The sequence below is a fragment of the Zea mays genome, chromosome 10 (assembly GCF_902167145.1).
Source record: "Zea mays cultivar B73 chromosome 10, Zm-B73-REFERENCE-NAM-5.0, whole genome shotgun sequence".
Classification (NCBI taxonomy): domain Eukaryota; kingdom Viridiplantae; phylum Streptophyta; class Magnoliopsida; order Poales; family Poaceae; genus Zea; species Zea mays.
Genome location: NC_050105.1, coordinates 124,239,007 through 124,258,566, shown reverse-complemented (window position 1 = coordinate 124,258,566; position 19,560 = coordinate 124,239,007). Strand labels below are relative to the sequence as shown.

Below are 19,560 nucleotides of genomic sequence, written 5' to 3'. Positions count from 1 at the left end.
TTGACTAGCAGTTAATCCATATAGGTATGTTCCTCTAAAGATGTTATGTAGGACAACATCTTTGCTTCACAGAGCCACTTTGAACATATTAAGGTGTAAACACCAACCTACATTATAGTAACGAAAGATATGTATCTGAAATGAGCCTTATTAAGGGTCTTTCCTCTCAGTCTACCACTAGCTTGTTTCACCATTCTAATTCACGGGATCTCTAATCATATAAAATAGGTTACCACTATGATGAACTTTAGGTTGGTCTCAGGCCCATCACACTTCATGCACTATCTATCACACTACGTGATAGCCTCTTAGTAAATTGATCTGGCAGATTTTTGGACGTATGGACATAATCCAACGCTATTACTCTAGAGTTTCTCAATTTTCTGATGGATATCAAACGCCTCTTTATATGCCTTGTCGACTTTATATTATCCTTAGAACTGTTTATCTTAATTATCACAGTCTGATTATCACAGTTCATGGAAATAGCCGGCACAAGTTTTTCAACCACCGGTAAATCCATAAGGAGTTCAAGAAGCCACTGAGCCTAAGCGGTATCTAATGTTGTGAGTTCTACTTTCATAGTCGACCTCGTTAAGATGGTCTGCTTGCGAGACTTCCATGAAACAATGATATCTCCAAGTGAAAACACATATCCACTTGTGGCATATATCTCATTAGCATCAGATATCCAGTTTGCATCACAATAACCCTCCAGTACTGTTGGGTACCCGATATAATGGATGCCTAAATGAAAGGGAAATGTGTCTTTGGGCCATTTCTATAATGTTTTGGTGATTAAGTGCCCAACACATATTCTCTAAGTTCTAAATGTGCCAAAAATTGAAAAAATGCAAATCAAGACATGAGGTATGTTTCTAGACTTAGTACATTTGCTTTTGAATACTAATTAAGTTATCTAAGTGTTAGAAATAGAGAAAAGAAGAAAAGAAAAGGATTGCAAAAGACTGGCTGTGTGCATCCGGAGCTCAGCTCAGTCTGGCACACCAGACTATCCGGTGGTGCACCGGACATTGTCCGGTGCGCCAGGCTGGTTTCCGGTGAACAAGCCGCTCTCGGAAAAGTTTAGCGGCGTACGGCTATAATTCATCGGACTGTCCGGTGGTGCACCGGACTGTCCGGTGAGCCAATGGTCGCCAGCGCAACGATCGGCCGCGCAATCCGCGGGCGACGCGTGGCTCGCGCCAACGGTCGGTAGGGGGCACCGGACTGTCCGATGTGCACTGGACAGTGTCCGGTGCACCAACTGGCCCGAAGATACAACGGTCGTCTATGCCAAAAAAGGAAGGAGATCGGCACCGTACCATCTATAGTGACTGTCCGGTGGTGCACCAGACTGTCCGGTGCGCCACTCGACAGAAGGCAAGGATAGCCTTCCTTGTTGATCTTCAATGGCTCCTAGCTGCCTTGGGGCTATAAAAGGGACCCCTAGGCGCATGGAGGAGTGACCCAAGCTTACAAGAAACATTCTAAGACTCCAATACTCCAACTTCACGCATTCGATTCTTTGAGATAGTGACTTGAGCTCCATTTGAGTTGTGAACTCCGTGCGTTGTGTTTTGAGCTCGAGTTGTGACTTGTGTGTGTGATTGTGCTGTAGATTTGAGTCTTGTGTGTGTTGCTCTCCCCTCCCTTACTTCTGTGCTTCTTTTGTGATCATCATTGTAAGGGCGAGAGGCTCCAAGTTGTGGAGATTCCTCGCAAACGGGAGAAAGACTAAGAAAGGAAAAACCGTGGTATTCAAGTTGATCATCGGGTCACTTGAAAGGGGTTGAGTGCAACCCTCGTCCATTGAGACGCCACAACATGGAAGTAGGCAAGTGTTACTTGGCCGAACCACGGGATAAAATCGCGTGTCTCTTGTGTGCTTTCTCTTTGATTGTCTGTGTTCACAAGAGCTCGTTTCAAGCTACTTAGCCGTTCTAACTTTCATAACTAAGTTTTGTGGCTATTAGTGTTGAATTTTACAGGATCACCTATTCACCCCCCCTCTAGGTGCTCTCAATTGGTATCAGAGTTGTTATCTTCACTTAAAGGACTAACCGCCCGAAGAGATGGATCCTAAGGGAAAGGGGATGGTGGTCAACGACAAGGAGAAGGAGTCCCTCTTCAACAAGCCAAGAGACGACAAGCTCACTGACTCTGGCTCGAGTCACAAGAATAAGGACGGGAAGAAGAAGAGGTGCATCAAGAAGATCATCTACTACGACAATGATGCCTCATCTTCTTCACCACACGACGACGATGATGACTCCTCGTCAAAGAGGAAACCGGTGAATCAAAACTATTCATTTGATTATTCTCGTATTCCATTTAATTCTAATGCTCATTTGCTATCAATTCCACTTGGGAAACCTCCACACTTTGATGGAGAAGACTACTCTTTTTGGAGTCACAAAATGCGTAGTCACTTATTTTCTCTCCATCCTAGTATTTGGGAGATTGTTGAAAATGGAATGCATTTTGATAGTACTGACAATCCCATTTTCATAAATGAGCAAATTCATAAGAATGCATAAGCTACTACTGTTTTGCTAGCATCTTTGTGCAGGGATGAATACAACAAGGTGAGCGGCTTGGACAACGCCAAGCAAATATGGGACACCCTCAAGATATCGCATGAGGGAAACGACGCCACCATGATCACCAAAATGGAGTTGGTGGAAGGCAAACTGGGAAGATTTGTGATGATCAGGGGAGAGGAGCCAACACAAACCTACAACAGGCTCAAGACCCTCATCAACAAGATTAGAAGCTATGGAAGCACAAGATGGACGGACCACGACGTCGTCCGACTTATGCTAAGGTCATTCACGGTAATTGACCCCCATCTTGTCAATCTCATTAGTGAAAACCCCAGGTACACCAAGATGACGCCCGAGGAGATACTCAGAAAATTTGTGAGCGGGCGTATGATGGTAAAGGAAGCACGATACGTGGATGATGCTCTTAATGGCCCTCTACCCGTCTACGAGCCTCAACCCGTTGCTCTCAAGGCAACAAGCAGCAAGGAGGCGCTACCAAGCAAGGTGGCACAAGTTGAGGCTGTCGGGCTAAACGAAGATGAGATGGTCTTAATCATCAAGCGCTTTAAGACCGCACTGAAAGAACGCAAGGAGTACCCCAACAAGAACAAAGCAAAGGGAAAGCGCTCCTGTTTCAAATACGGTAAGACTGGTCATTTCATAGCACAATGCCCCGATAATGATGATGACCAGGAATAAGAAAAGCATGGGAAGAGGGAGAAGAAGAAGGTTTACAAGAAGGCGAAGGGCAAGACGCACCTTGGCAAAGAATGGGACTCGGACTGCTCTTCATCCGACTCCGACGATGAAGGACTGGCAGCCTCGGCCTTCAACAAATCTTCACTCTTCCCCAACGAATGCCACACTTGCCTCATGGCCAAGGAAAAGAAGGTAAGTGTTCGAGATACCCCTAAGTACACTACTTCTAGCGATGATGATTCTTCCGATGATGAAGTAGATTACTCTAGCTTATTCAAAGGTTTAGATAGAGCTAAGGTAGAAAAGATCAATGAATTAATTGATGCTCTAAATGAAAAGGATAGATTGTTAGAAAAACAAGAGGATATTTTATATGAGGAGCAAGATAAATTTGTTAGCGTGCAAAAATCTCTTGCTTTAGAGATTAAAAGGAATGAAATGCTATCTTCTGAGTTATCTGCTTGCCATGAAACTGTATCTAGTTTAAAGAGTTTAAATGATGATTTAAATGCTAAGCTAGAGGAAGCTAATAAATCTAGTTCATGTGTAGAGCATGTTAGTATTTGTAATAGATGTAAGGACTTTGATGTTAATGCTTGTAGTGAACATCTTATTGCTATTACAAAATTGAATGATGAAGTGGCAAGTCTTAATACTCAACTTAAGACTTGCAAAAATGATTTTGATAAATTAAAATTTGCTAGGGATGCCTACACAATTGGTAGACACCCCTCTATTAAGGATGGACTTGGTTTTCAAAAGGAAACCAAGAACTTAACAAGCCAACAGGCTCCCGTTCTCGACAAAGAGAAAGGGAAGGCCCCTATGGCTAGTAGTTCTCAAAAGTGTCATGTCTACATTTATGATAGAAAATATTCTAGGAATGCTCATAGGAGTTATGATCATAATGCTTTTGATTCACATGCTATGTTTGCCTCTAGCTCTACTTTTGTGCATGGTAGAAGTAGGCCTAGAAGAAATCATGTTGTGCATCATGTGCCTAGGAGAGTGTGTAATGAACCTTCCACTATTTACCATGCTTGCAATACTTCATTTGCGCTTGTATATAAGAATGAAAAAGTAGTTGCTAGAAAGTTGGGATCCAAATGCAAGGGAGACAAGACTTGTATTTGGGTTCCAAAGGCTATTGTAACTAACCTTGTAGGACCCAACAAGAGTTGGGTACCTAAAACCCAAGCATAAATTGTCTTGTAGGTTTATGCATCTGGGGGCTCAAGCTGGATTATCGACAGCGGATGCACAAACCATATGACGGGGGAGAAGAAGATGTTCACCTCCTACGTCAAGAACAAGGATTCCCAGGATACGATCATCTTTGGAGATGGGAACCAAGGTAAGGTCAAAGGCTTGAGCAAGATAGCCATCACCAACGAGCACTCCATTTCAAACGTATTTCTAGTAGAGTCGCTTGGTTACAACCTCCTATCTGTAAGTCAATTGTGCCACATCGGCTACAATTGTTTGTTTACAAATGTTGATGTTTCTGTCTTTAGACGGAGTGATGGTTCATTAGCATTTAAGGGTGTATTAGACGACAAACTCTACTTAGTTGATTTTTCGAAAGAGGAGGCTGATCTAGATGCATGCTTAATAGCTAAGACTAGCATGGGCTGGCTGTGGCATCGCCGTCTAGCACATGTTGGGATGAAGAACCTTCATAAACTTCTAAAGGGAGAACATGTGTTAGGACTAACCAATGTCTGCTTTGAGAAAGATAGACCTTGTGCAGCTTGTTAGGCAGGGAAACAGGTGGGAAGCACTCATCACAGCAAGAATGTGATGACAACATCAAGACCGTTGGAGCTTCTTCACATGGACCTCTTCGGACCCGTTGCCTACCTTAGCATCGGGGGTAGTAAGTATGGTCTTGTAATTGTTGATGATTTTTCCCGCTTCACTTTGGTGTTCTTTTTGCAGGATAAATCAGAAACCCAAGGGACCCTAAACCGCTTTCTAAGGAGGGCTCAAAACAAATTTGAGCTCAAGGTGAAAAAGATAAGAAGCGACAACGGGTCCGAGTTCAAGAATCTGCAAGTGGAGGAGTATCTTGAGGAGGAAGGCGTCAAGCACGAGTTCTCCGCTCCCTACACACCACAGCAAAATGGTGTGGTAGAGAGGAAGAACAGGACGCTTATCGACATGGCGAGGACGATGCTTGGAGAGTTCAAGACACCCGAGCGGTTTTGGTCAGAAGCTTTGAACATAGCCTGCCACGCCATAAACTGGCTATATCTGCATCGCCTCCTCAAGAAGACCTCCTACGAACTTCTTACCGGTAACAAACCCAATGTCTCTTACTTTCGTGTATTTGGGAGCAAATGCTACATTTTAGTGAAGAAAGGTAGACATTCTAAATTTGCTCCCAAGGCAGTAGAAGGGTTTTTACTAGGGTATGACTCAAATACAAAGGCGTATAAAGTCTTCAACAAATCATCGGGTTTGGTTGAAGTCTCTAGCGATGTTGTATTTGATGAGACTAATGGCTCTCCAAGAGAGCAAGTTGATCTTGATGACATAGATGAAGATGATATTCCAACGGCCGCAATGGGCACGATGGCAATTGGAGATGTGCGACCATAGGAACAACAGGAGCAAGATCAGCCTTCTTCCTCAACAATGGTGCATCCCCCAACTCAAGATGATGGACATGTTCCTCAAGAAGAAGCGCGTGATCAAGGGGGAGCACAAGAAGAACAAGTTATGGAGGAAGAAGCACCACTGGCCCCTCCAACTCAAGTCCAAGCGATGATCCGAAGAAATCACCCCGTCGATCAGATTCTGGGTGACATAAGCAAGGGAGTAACAACTCGCTCACGTTTAGCTAGATTTTGTGAGCATTACTCGTTTGTCTCTTCTATTGAGCCTTTCAGGGTAGAAGAGGCCTTGCAGGATCCGGACTGGGTGTTGGCCATGCAAGAAGAGCTCAACAACTTCAAGAGGAATGAAGTTTGGAGCCTGGTGCCACGTCCCAAGCAAAATGTTGTCGGAACTAAGTGGGTGTTCTGCAACAAGCAAGACGAGCACGGAGTGGTGACAAGAAACAAGGCTCGACTTGTGGCAAAAGGTTATGCCCAAGTCGTAGGTTTGGATTTCGAGGAGACTTTTGCTCCTGTGGCTAGGCTAGAGTCTATTTGAATTTTATTAGCCTATGCCGCTCACCACTCTTTCAGGTTGTTTCAAATGGATGTGAAGAGCGCTTTCCTCAATGGGCCAATCAAGGAGGAGGTATACGTGGAACAACCCCCTGGCTTTTAGGATGACAGGTACCCGGACCATGTATTTAAGCTCTCTAAGGCGCTCTATGGACTTAAGCAAGCCCCAAGAGCATGGTATGAATGCCTTAGAGATTTCTTAATTGCTAATGCTTTCAAGGTTGGGAAAGCTGATCCCACTCTTTTCACTAAGACGTGTGATGGCAATCTCTTTGTGTGCCAAATTTATGTCGATGACATAATATTTGGTTCTACTAATCAAAAGTCTTGTGAGGAGTTTAGCAGGGTGATGACACAAAAGTCCGAGATGTCAATGATGGGCGAGTTGACCTACTTCCTTGAGTTCCAAGTGAAGCAACTCAAGGACCGCACCTTCCTCTCTCAAACGAAGTACACTCAAGATCTTCTCAAGAGGTTTGGGATGAAGCACGCCAAGCCCGCGAAGACACCGATGGGAATCGACGGGCATGTCGACCTCAACAAAGGAGGTAACTCCATTGATCAAATGGCATACCAGTCTATGATAGGTTCCTTGCTTTATTTATGTGCTAGTAGACCGGACATTATGCTTAGTGTATGCATGTGTGCTAGATTTCAATCCAACCCCAAGGAATGTCACCTTGTGGCCGTTAAGCGAATTCTTAGGTATTTAGTTGCTACGCCTTGCTTTAGGATCTGGTATCCAAAGGGGTCTACCTTTGACTTAATTGAATATTCAGACTCCGATTATGCTGGATGCAAGGTTGATAGGAAGAGTACATCAGGGACGTGCCAATTCCTAGGAAGGTCCCTAGTGTCTTGGAGTTCAAAGAAACAAACATCCGTTGCCCTATCCACCGCTGAGGCCGAGTATGTTTTCGCAGGACAGTGTTGCGCGCAACTACTTTGGATGAGGCAAACCCTCATGGACTTTGGCTACAATCTGAGCAAAGTCCCACTCCTATGTTATAATGAGAGTGCAATCTGCATGGCGGATAATCCTGTTGAACACAGCCGCACTAAGCACATAGACATCCGGCATCACTTTCTGAGAGACCACCAGCAAAAGGGAGATATCGAAGTATACCATGTTAGCACCGAGAACCAGCTAGCTGATATCTTCACCAAGCCTTTAGATAAGAAAAGGTTTTGCAGGTTGCGTAGTGAGCTAAATGTCTTAGATTCGCGTAACTTGGATTGATCTATAGCATACATGTGTTCTATGCCTTTGACCATGTTACTTTATACATTTATGTAATTTGTTGCTTATTTATGGTGCTCAAGTTGTGCAAGGGATCCATGGACCTCACAAGTCCATGTGTGAATGATGCACATATTTAGGGGGAGCTATGCTACAACTTGACCCTTTGAGACTAACCTTTGTGTTTGAGTATTCTTGATGTAGTCTCAAAGGTGCATTGAAAGGGAAAATGGACTTGGACGTTGCAAAGACTTCCACTGCACTCCGGTATTAGTGTATTTACTTCCAAGTTCATACCTATGCTCTTATTGCCTTTTTGCTCTTAATTGACATTTTTGGTGAGGCAATGGGGTTAAAGGGCCAAGAATGATCCTGTTTTGGTGCTTAATGCCAAAGGGGGAGAAATTAAGGCCAAAGCAAATGGATCAGCTACCACTTGTGAATTTTGAAAACAATAGAGTTAGAACTTTTGATTTGTCCAAAATACTCTTATTGTAAAATTTTGTCTCTCGTGGGGGAGAATTTATGATTATGGGAAAAAGGGGGAGTTTTGGCACTTGATCAATTTCACTCTTGGATTATCTCTCTTTATGGCCAAACAAGTGAGTTTGACTTAGAGATAAGGAAAATGAATTTGATTTGCAAAAACAAACCAAGTGGTGGCAAAGAGCGATCCAAATATGCCAAATTATAGTCAAAATAATTTGGTATTCAATTGCATTGACATTGCACTTCTTTTGGTTGCTTTTGGTTGTGTTGGCATAAATCACCAAAAAGGGGAGGATTGAAAGGGAAATGTGCCTTTGGGCCATTTCTATAATGTTTTGGTGACTAAGTGCCCAACACATATTCTCTAAGTTCTAAATGTGCCAAAGATTGAAAAAGTGCAAATCAAGACATGACGTATGTTTCTAGACTTAGTACATTTGCTTTTGAATACTAATGAAGTTATCTAAGTGTTAGAAATAGAGAAAAGAAGAAAAGAAAAGGATTGCAAAAGACTGGCTATGTGCAGCCGGAGCTCAGCTCAGTCTGGCACACCGGACTGTCCGGTGGTGCACCGGACAGTGTCCGGTGCGCCAGGCTGGTTTCCAGTGAACAGGCCGCTCTCGGGAAAGTTTGGTGGTGTAAGGCTATAATTCACCGGACTGTCCGGTGAGCCAACGGTCGGCCGTGCAATCCGCGGGCGACACGTGGCCCGCGCCAACGGTCGGTAGGGGGCACCGGATAGTGTCCGGTGCGCCAACCGGCCCAGAGCTGCAATGGTCGTCTGCGCCAGAAAAGGAAGGAGATCGGCACCGGACCATCTACAGTGACTGTCCGGTGGCGCACCGGACTGTCCGGTGCGCCACTCGACAGAAGGCAAGGATAGCCTTCCTTGTTGATCTTCAACGGCTCCTAGCTGCCTTAGGGCTATAAAAGGGACCCCTAAACGCATGGAGGAGTGACCCAAGCTTACAAGAAACATTCTAAGACTCCAATACTCCAACTTCACGCATTCGATTCTTTGAGATAGTGACTTGATCTCCATTTGAGTTGTGAACTCCGTGCGTTGTGTTTTGAGCTCGAGTTGTGACTTGTGTGTGTGATTGTGCTGTGGATTTGAGTCTTATGTGTGTTGCTCTCCCCTCCCTTACTTCTGTGCTTCTTTTGTGATCATCATTGTAAGGGCGAGAGGCTCCAAGTTGTGGAGATTCCTCGCAAATAGGAGAAAGACTAAGAAAGGAAAAACTGTGGTATTCAAGTTGATCATCGGGTCACTTGAAAGGGGTTGAGTGCAACCCTCGTCCATTGGGACGCCACAACGTGGAAGTAGGCAAGTGTTACTTGGCCGAACCAAGGGATAAAATCGTGTGTCTCTTGTGTGCTTTCTCTTTGATTGTCTGTGTTCACAAGAGCTCGTTTCAAGCTACTTAGCCGTTCTAACTTTCATAACTAAGTTTTGTGGCTATTAGTGTTGAATTTTACAGGATCACCTATTCACCCCTCCCCCTCTAGGTGCTCTCACTAAACTCATAGTACCTTTTAGATAGCGCAAAACATTCTCAAGAGCACACCCGTGATCATCTCTAGGATTTGAAACAAATCGACTAAGTTTACTCATAGCAAACTATATGTTAGACCTCGTAGCGCTAGCTAAATACATGGGTGAACTAATTATTTATGAATATGTCAATTGATCCCTTGCTACTCTTCGATTTTTCTTCAATAGCTTAATAGGATCATAAGGCGTTGGAGCAGGTTCACATTCGCTAAAACCAAAGCGACTCAAAACCTTGTCCACATAATGGGATTGCACAAGTGTGATCCCACCATTGCCTTCTCTCAGTAGCTTAATGTTAAAAATAACATAAGCTTCTCCCAAATCTTTCATTTCAAAATTATTAGACAGAAAGTCTTTTGTCTCTTTAATCACACCATGACTTGTCCCAAGATTAGAATGTCATCAATATATAGGCATAAAATTACTCTCTCGCCCCCACCATACTGATAGTATACACATTTGTATGCTTCATTCACAACAAAGTCAGCAGATGTCAATGTTTTATTGAACTTTTCATGCAATTGCTTAGGTGGTTGTTTTAGGCCATATAAAGATTTCAATAATTTACACACCATGCCTTCTTAACCATTTGCTACAAACCCAGTTGGCTGCTCCATGTAAATTTTTTTAATCTAGTTCTTCATTTTAGAATGATGTCTTAACATCCATTTGATGGACGAGAAGACCATGAGAGGCAGCAAATGAAAGTAGCACACGAATTGTGGTCAATCGAGCCACATGTGAGTAAGTATCAAAGAAATCCTCACCTTTCTTCTGTGAATAGCCTTTAATTACAAGCCTCGCCTTATACCTTTCAATAGTACCATCAGGTCTAATCTTTTTCTTGAACACCCATTTACTCCTAATGGGCTTACATCCATAAAGACGCTCAACAACCTCCCAAGTTGCATTAGACATAATAGAATCCATCTCACTCTTTATTGCTTCCTTCTAAAAGTCAGCATCAGGAGAGGAATATGCCTCTTCAATGATACTTGGTGTGTCATCCCTAAGATATACAATGTAATCATCTCCAAAGGATTTTGCAGTCATTGGTCTATTACTCTTTCGAGTTGTTACATTGTCATATTCCACGGGATTTTGTATATGGGATTCCTTAGTGTGTTCTATCAGAATAAAATGCTCATGTGGTACCATTAGTTCATTATTAGACACATCATGTGTAATTTTCATAGGAAATTCGTCCTAAAAAATGTAGCATCTCTGGACTCCATAATTGTACCAACCAACATGTCCGATACTCTAGAGTTTATAATTAAAAACCTATATCCAATGTTGTGGGAAACATACCTAAGGAAAACGTAATCAACAATTTTTGGTCCTAATTTGCGCTTCTTGTTAATTGGCACATTCACTTTAGCCAAACAACCCCATGTGTGCAAATAGGAGATATTTAATTTCTTCTTTTCTCATTCCTTGAATGGTGTGACTGAAAGGGAAATCTGACCTTGGACAATTTCTATAATGTTTTGGTGATTAAGTGCTCAACACATTCAATTAAGTTCTTATGTGTCAAACTAGGTATGTGCCCGTGCGTTGCGACGGAGTAATTTTTTTAGTATGATATACATCACTACGATATACAAAATCCGTGTGGCAAACATTATCAATATCACAAATTATTTCTAAAGAGTCAATTTAGAATTTTTAATGACAGACAAATGTGTCGATAAACATACACTAATCTACTTTTTAACGATATCATTATGAGCCCTTCGTCGCCTGTCAGCGAGTGTAGACATACACTCGGTATCGGAGGAGGGGAAAACAAATGTGTGCTTCTTGCGTGACACAAGCGAGGAGGGGAAATAGATGTGCGCTTTGCACGTGATGTAGTTGTCAGGCGATAAATGGGTGAGGAAGATACAGATGTGTACTTCGCGCGTGACGCAGGACGACCGGGCAAGAAGCGGGGGCAGATGTGCGCTTCCGGTGGATGCCCGTTAACCATCTGCCCACTACAATTTTAGCATTCGACACTAAACAACAATTTTATCACATTTCAAAATAATTATCATTCCAGCAGCATCAAATGATAATTTCAGCACCAAACAATATGTCATGGATAAAAATTGAAAAATAAGAATTAATGATAATATATTGAATCTGGCTGGCCCATATGTCAGATATCTATTGGGTAACGGTATCCATACCCACGAAAAAATTATCAGCGGATACCTTATTATATCCACAACTGTACCCGCAAATACCTTATTATATCCATAATCGTACCCCAAATTCCACCATTCCCATATCCAATTGATAATTATCCGCGGTTATTTACCCATACCCGTACCCATTGCCATCCCTAACCTTACCCCTATATTTTGCAGAGATGTATCTTCTAAAAATGAAAATGTCATATGTTAAGCAGTCTCAAAACCAGATTAGACACTTACCCAACTCTGCAGATACCAGAATTATTTGGCCTCTGAAATCTAACCTCAATTTGCAACAATTGTAACAGTGGGTTCAAATATTCACAGTCAAATATACAACTACAGAGACGACTTTTTACCAAGTATTTCATTAGAGTGAAAACAATACTTATTGTCCTAAGGCATAATATAAGTCATCTTGCTTGCACGGTAAATGTAAACATCCTCCATTAACGTCATCACTGCATCTAATATGTGGTCTGAGATAACTCCAGCTACATGACAAACCCTACTGACTCGGCTTTTCCCTGCCACAACCATGAGTGAGACCAGAAGCTATCCTTAGCTTGTGTAAAGTGGCATGCGAGAAGAATGGGATCGTTGCTGCCTCATGTAGCCCCCATGTTGCACAAAAAATCTGGTGTCAAGTAGAACATTAATGAGAAAATCTATTATGTCATAACAACACATCATATAGCAGGAGATGCAGTTCATATAGCGGTGCCCATGGAATAAAAGGCACAATAACTTCTATACCTGACAAATCTCTGCTAGATTATCCCCGCCAACATCAACAATAGACTCCAAAGAACTATTTGGAATCTCTTAGTTCAATGGTGCTCGAGAATCTCCTGTCATAGAAGGCATTTTCAATGAAATCTGTACATGTAAAATTAAAATTATGTTTACGAAGGAAGGCCTCCAAAGTCATACCCAGTAGCACTTGTTAGTCCTCTATAATCCTCCAGTCCATAAATTTGTCCAACAACATGTGCAGTGATAAAAACTAAAATATATACAAAACTTGAGATTTTCTGATAAACATAGATAACATCAAGAAAAATAGATTGAAACTAAAAGGAAACAATAGATGCATGGTATGAAGAATTGAAGATGGTGTAAATAACTTACACTACAGTAAGGCATGCTGCATGATTGCTGCTTGACTGAAGAAGCCGAACACCACAATGTAATAATCTAAAATGAATGGGGATATCATCTAACCATTGTGCTTGAATAGTTGCACACATGTCAAAGCACTGAACAACCCTCGCCCCTCTGTACAAGTATGTTTCAATAAGATTAAATGCCAAATTTTGGAGAAAGAGTACATATGTGCACAATAATTTTCTTCACGGTCAATGTTTCAGGATTCCTTATTCGTCTATATGCTAGATTAATTAGTTTGTCTATGTGTTGTCCGCTTGTTATATTAATTACTTTATCAATTGAGAACTTTGATCTTCATATAAAAATTCAAAATAGCAGACAACATTTAAATAACTCAGATCTCGAAAACACAAATCATAGAAGTATAGAAAAGCTCTTAAGGTACATTGTGGCAATGTGGCAGCATGTGAAAGGTCAGGAACTTTTCTTTAGGCAACTTGGCAGGGACAGCTACACAGATACCCAACCGTAAGTACATCAAGCAGTTCCTATTTCTGACCTTCTTATTGGTTGTGTCAGGTTCAGTTCAACTGGTTCTTATGTACTGTAGTGTTCAGGATATGTTAACTTAGGACAACATTTTCTGCCCCTTTAACTTTAAGTAATTGATCCGTAACTGTTTAAATTGTAGTTTTGTTGTCAACATCTTTCAACTCAACGGTATTGGTCAAAGAGAAGAATTCAGACGTCATTCTGTTGACAGCTTGTAGCCTTGTACCATGCATATTTTGTGCTCCCAAAATATTTTTTGGAAAGCAGAAAAAGGCCAATTTTCTCTATACACTTATAAGCTACAAAAATTGCAGATTAGTAGTATACTAAAAAGGTACAATCAGCCAAGCACAGGAAGCATGTTGTGTTTCATGAATTTGTTTGGATTTATAACACCGCTTTCCGCTTCCTGAGAACAATTATAATTGACCATTTTCTTGTTTGTTTGTATCTTATTTGTGGCTTGTCTCTGCATGAAATGGTCCCAGTAGACAGCTCAAGTCATCTGCAGACATTTATAGTGCCCCGTGCAAAAAATAAACTAAAATAAAAAACAAAATGTAACTGTTAAGTACTCTACTTCAGTTTTCACTCATATAGGAGCCGCCAACACTGTCCTGGGTTTGATGTAGCCTCACTGCAAAAATGCAGGGGTAATGTTTGCCTCGGTTATTCCTTCTCCAGACTCCACTCATATAGGAGCCGCCAACACTGGGTCTGTTCTTTGGAGTATGTTGAGGACTATTGTATTTGACCAACATTCCTTTATTGGTTGTTCTGTTTCGCTGGTCACGATTGCTCATCTGTTTCTGAAACCTAACTCACTACTCAGCATGTCAACTGATTTGTATTCTACTATAGTATCTTGGTTCGTTTCCTTTTATGAAACTGACTGATTAGTGATTTGTGTGTGATTTCTTCTAGTTCTTCTAAGCGAAAAAGAGGTGGACCTGGTGGTTTAAATAAAGTTTGCACAAACAGTATGTCAAGGAACTAAAACTATTACAATACGATGCAATCTAAGATGCACTGTGATAAACAGACATGGTAAGGTTATATATCCCCATTGTTGCAAATAGAGTAGCCAGTTAGAAACCAATTAATTAATTAGGATAATTTTGGTGCTATATGTTTCAAAGGGGGCATTTGAGCCACAAAATTGATATGCAACAATAAAAAACACCGATGAGGGGGAAGGGGGCAATAGAGTGCAGAGATGCTAACACTAATTTATTTGGAACAGAAGGAGTACTTTTGAAGTAAAAATAGACTTTCTAGAACATGGATGTGATTTCCATTCAAAGAATGAGTAGATGTGTCTTAGAGATAAGCACTCTCCACCAATGTCATCCGAAATTTGCTTTTTACATATAATCAACCTGCATCATCAATGTCAATTGGCTCCACATGCCTTTGAACACAATTTTAAACCAGTCCAAATAATGCACAAATTATTTACCTTCAAAAACAATTTCAGAACAACCTCGACAAACTCGAAGTTATTACTTAAGGAAAGTTCATGAATGAAATCACTGTGAGCATTGTTCTCACCTGCTGGGGGGCGAGTTCCTCACTCTGTAGATGAGCGTCGACATCATCTCGGCCTAATCTTGACGCAAGCAACAAGTGTGGACCGTGAGAACGGACGAACAGATCAAATTGAAGCACAAGCTAGCTCAGATAGAACTTTGAATAATCATGTGGTAGCAGGTGTTTTGCTCGATCATAGTGAGTCACTGGGATCTTTGAATAGTCACTGCTACTTCATTACTCTTCCAAACAGAGATTATAGGAGCCATTTTATAAAACTTTGAAATATCTTCATACAAAATTCCCATGGAACTGTGATCTCTAAATGTTGGTAGAATCGTTAGCTCTTTTAATTGTTGAGATCAGATTTTAGAATATTTGAAAACCTCACAAGCTTTGTAGCTACATCACCATCAACTTGTGTGGAAATAGTAGAATATACTCATGATCGACGAAGCAGATAAGCATGATGACATACTCATGATCGACGTAGCTGCATCACCATCACCTTATGCCATATCCATGCTCTGGCCTTTAAAAAAAGATAAATAAAAACTTATTCCCACCCTTGTGATCTTCTAAAAAAACCCTAATTTATACATTTTAAAATGTTGGAGGAGTCAAGAGTGAACTATCTACTGCCATAGCATCTGCGATTAATACAGACCAAGAACAGTAGAACACTACACAGGTGACATGCCCAACTTTAGTTGTTGAGAGGACAACTAAAAATCTTAAACTATCTTATCTTACCTCACCATCATTGTTCTAAGATAGGGGAACATGCCTCACTGCTGACCCTCCATGGTGGAGGGGTATAGGAGGGTTGGTGTGAGAAGAACAAGCGACAACGACAATTTGACAACTTGGTAGGCTCCTATATGTTTCTTCTGTATGAATTGGTCTTCTATGATTTGGAGGTACTCTGCTTTATGGAACAAAATATCAGTCTTATGCTAAACCCATCCAGATTGGCAACCAAAAAATTGCATCAAAATTTACAGAAGATTAAACTTGAGCACGTTTTGTATGTCATCCAAATGCTATAGCAGGTATTGCTCAAAACAGACTTCAAAATTATTTTGGACTGCAGGTGTACTCGATTCTCTACCATGCACTGTGCAACCTGTAAAGTACAAACAAAACAGAAAAAAATCGATGTGCCTCGGACCTGCGACTCCTTGAAATCAACGGAAAAGTTTCTTCGACACCCCTTCCATCTACGTGCATGGCGCCGCCACTACCACAAACAGAGTAGGGGACATACAACAACTTGTTTGAAAAAACAGGGGCAAGTACACAAAGTCTAAAAAAACAGAAACAAATCTGCAGGCACACCCTAAAACATGGGCACTAACGCACTTGTCCTTATAAAGATTGATTATAATTTTATCAGAAATACCTTCTTCTTGGGTCGGCGTCCATGGCCAGCTGAGAATGAGGACATAACATTGAGTTGCATAAAGGGAAGGGTTCTGGGAATCAAATATACATGTCGTCCCAATCTTCTTTCCATCATTTATGAAATGAATACCAGGCTATGTAGTCACACCAGGTCCAAGCATTCAGAAGTACATATAAAAAGAATCAACACGTTGCACTTTAAATTCTGCAAAAAAAATCAAAATTATATTCTCAGTCATGTAAATAGCCTACCATTTGCATGTTAGGAATCAAACTGCATAGGGGACATCTAATGTAAAAGAGGCCACTGCTTGCTGTCACCACATTCATAGTACTGACTCTCCAAATAAAGCACACAGTGAAATTCAGTTTGGAGAATCCTCACTCAACATAGGAAATTTGAGCTTGTGGCAAGATGGTGTGAATTTCAGTCTTTTTTAGGGGATTGATCCAACACTTCCATTTCAATAGGAAGTCTGCTCCATAAACGTCATACTAAACTCAGTAAAGACAGTGACACAGCTGGTGAATCTGCACGCTTTGGAACAAGATCTAAGTGCAACGTGCTGGTGAATCTCTAACTGTTTATTATGAATAATCAAGACAATTTTTAGACAATAAGTTCATTTCAAATATATCAGTTCAGGCCAAAAAATGATGATGATTTCTTAGCGGAGGGACTGGGTTCCCAGCGAGGGCAACATGTAGGTAGGCAGCAACAAACTTCATCCTGCTCAAGCCATCAGAAATCATCATATCAGTTAGTTCCCATTTTTAGCTACATGACAGAGTGAGGTGAGGTAATAAAATGGTAAAGCAGCCGATCGAAGGAGCTAAAGCAAATCATCGCTAAAACAAATTATCAAAGTACCTCGAATCTATTGTCTGTTAGAATTAAAATGAAATATACAGTAGAGTCCCATTTTTTCTTGCTATATAGATCAACAGTTCATCACAACTCTCTGCAGTCGAAATATAATGCTACTAAATACTAATAGCTACAACCGAGGAACTTTTTTTTACTATTGTGTTACTCTTTCTTGTCGTGATAATAGATATGTGGATCAATAATGCATAGCACGTTGCCTCTTGGTCGGTCCCCTTTATCTGAACTGCACGCTTCCAGCTCTATTGGTTCTCTGCTACTGCTACCACCAAAATAGACTCCGATCATGAGGTTTTCCACATGGCAAATTAATGGTTGCTAGAAAGGTTGCTAGAATGGTGTATCGTTGGCTAGAAATCCCTTATCAGCTATTGGTTTATTATAGCCCCAGGAATCAAAACCCATGTCCTGAGGGTATTGATGAAACACAATAGTTGTTGTAGCAACAAATTGTGTACAACTAACAGTGCAAGAATCTAGAGAGAATGAATCTGAGAAGAGCAAGAATCTGGAGAGAGTGAATGCACCCCCATAATTCCTCGATGGTGGAGAAGGTGTGTATGGGGCGGATGGAGCTCCCCTAGGTGGCCTGCTTGGACTTGCTCTGCGAGTTGTCGAACCAGAAGGTCTAGGAGTGCTCGAGCGGGTGCGTGGCGGGCGGGGCAGGAGCGCAGGCGCTGTCGGTGATCTCGCCCTCCTCCCTGTCGTCGTCCTCGGCCCGGAGAAGAACGTGTGGGTGGTCGAGGTCGTCTGTAGTTGTGGCCTTGATGCTCCCAGATCCCATCGCGGGCGGAGCGGGGTTGCATATGGATGGGGGATGACACCGGGGATGGGCACAAAGCGGGGTTGCGCGCGAGGGGGAGGCGGATGTCGCGGGGGGCGCGCGGGATTGAGGTGGGAGCAGAGGCGGCGGTCACGGCGCCAAGGCTGCGCAGCCGAGCGGGCAGAGGATTGTGCGGAGGCGGCGGCTACGACGCGGTAGGTTTTCGGGGAGCTGAGGGCGACACACGGGGCGGGGGCTGCGGGATGCGCGGGGCCAGGCGAGGGCACGGTGGACGCCCTCGCACCACCTTAAGGATTAGTAGAGATAAAGTGAGAAGTGAAAATCAAGGCAAAAGGTATGTTTCTAGAAATGGTAAATTGTTTTATGTACTAATATGGTTATCCAAGTGCTAGAAACAGTGACTAAAGGACAAGAGAAGAAAAGGGAGAAGTGTTGGTTGTGTGCAGCCAACACAAGCTCAGTCTGGGTGCACCGGACAGTGTCTGGTGCGCCAGGCTGGTCCGCGTAAACTTGCCGCTCTCGGGGTTCAACGGTGGCGTACGGTTAAAATTCACCGGACCGTCCGGTGGTTCACCGGACTGTCCGGTGAGGCATCAGCGGCGAACTCGTCGCTCTCAGGAATGAAGATAGGCGATGTGGCTATAATTCACCAGACTGTCCGGTGGTTCACCGGATTGTCCGGTGAGCCAACGGTCGGCCGCGCAATCTTCGCGCGACATGTGGTAGCTCCAACGGTCGGCAGGGGCACCGGACAGTGTCCGGTGCGCCAACGGGCGCGGAGCTACAATGGTCGTCTGTGCCCGATTTAGAAGGCAATCGTGCACCGAACAGGCTACAGTAGCTGTCCGGTGGCGCACCGGATTATCCGGTGCGCCACTCGACAGAAGGCAAGGATGGCCTTCCAAGTTGGTCTCCAATGGCTCCTAGCTGCCTTGGGGCTATAAAAGGGGTCCCTAGGCGCATGGAGGAGTCATCTAAGCCTTCACTAAGCATCCTAAGACTCCAAGACTCCAACTCCACGCATTTGATTCTCTGTGTTAGTGAATTGAGCTACATTTGAGTTGCGAACTCCGTGTGTTGTGTTTCGAGCTCAAGTCGTGACATGTGTGCATGGTTGTGCTGCGATTTTGAGTCTTGTGTGTGTTGCTCTCCCAACCTTACTCTTGTGCGTTCTTTGTGATCTATATTATAAGGGCGAGAGGCTCCAACTTGTGGAGATTCCTCGCAAACGGGAAGAGGACTATAAGGAAGAAAGCCATGGTATTCAAGTTGATCATTGGATCACTTGAAAGGGGTTGAGTGCAACCCTTGTCCATTGGGACGCCATAACATGGAAGTAGGCAAGTGTTACTTGGCCGAACCATGGGATAAAAATCGCGTGTCTCTTGTGTTGCCTCTTGTGATCATTTTGT

At 42.6% G+C, this 19,560-nt stretch overlaps 1 long non-coding RNA gene and 1 pseudogene across 2 annotated transcripts; both read right to left on the bottom strand.

Moving 5' to 3' along the window:
* Positions 1-12,232: 12,232 nt before the first annotated feature.
* LOC103641714 (uncharacterized) lies at positions 12,233-14,924 on the bottom strand. Of its 2 annotated transcripts, none has more exons than XR_560463.3 (5): positions 14,797-14,924; positions 13,014-13,160; positions 12,816-12,888; positions 12,639-12,733; positions 12,233-12,519 (listed from the first exon to the last, which is right to left on the bottom strand). It is a non-coding gene; the product is annotated as an uncharacterized lncRNA (long non-coding RNA). The 2 variants fall into 2 exon arrangements; XR_560464.3 differs by having other exon boundaries at positions 14,769-14,837.
* A 3,794-nt stretch (positions 14,925-18,718) lies between these two features.
* LOC109943194 (uncharacterized) lies at positions 18,719-19,204 on the bottom strand (annotated as a pseudogene).
* Between the last annotated feature and the right edge of the window lie 356 nt (positions 19,205-19,560).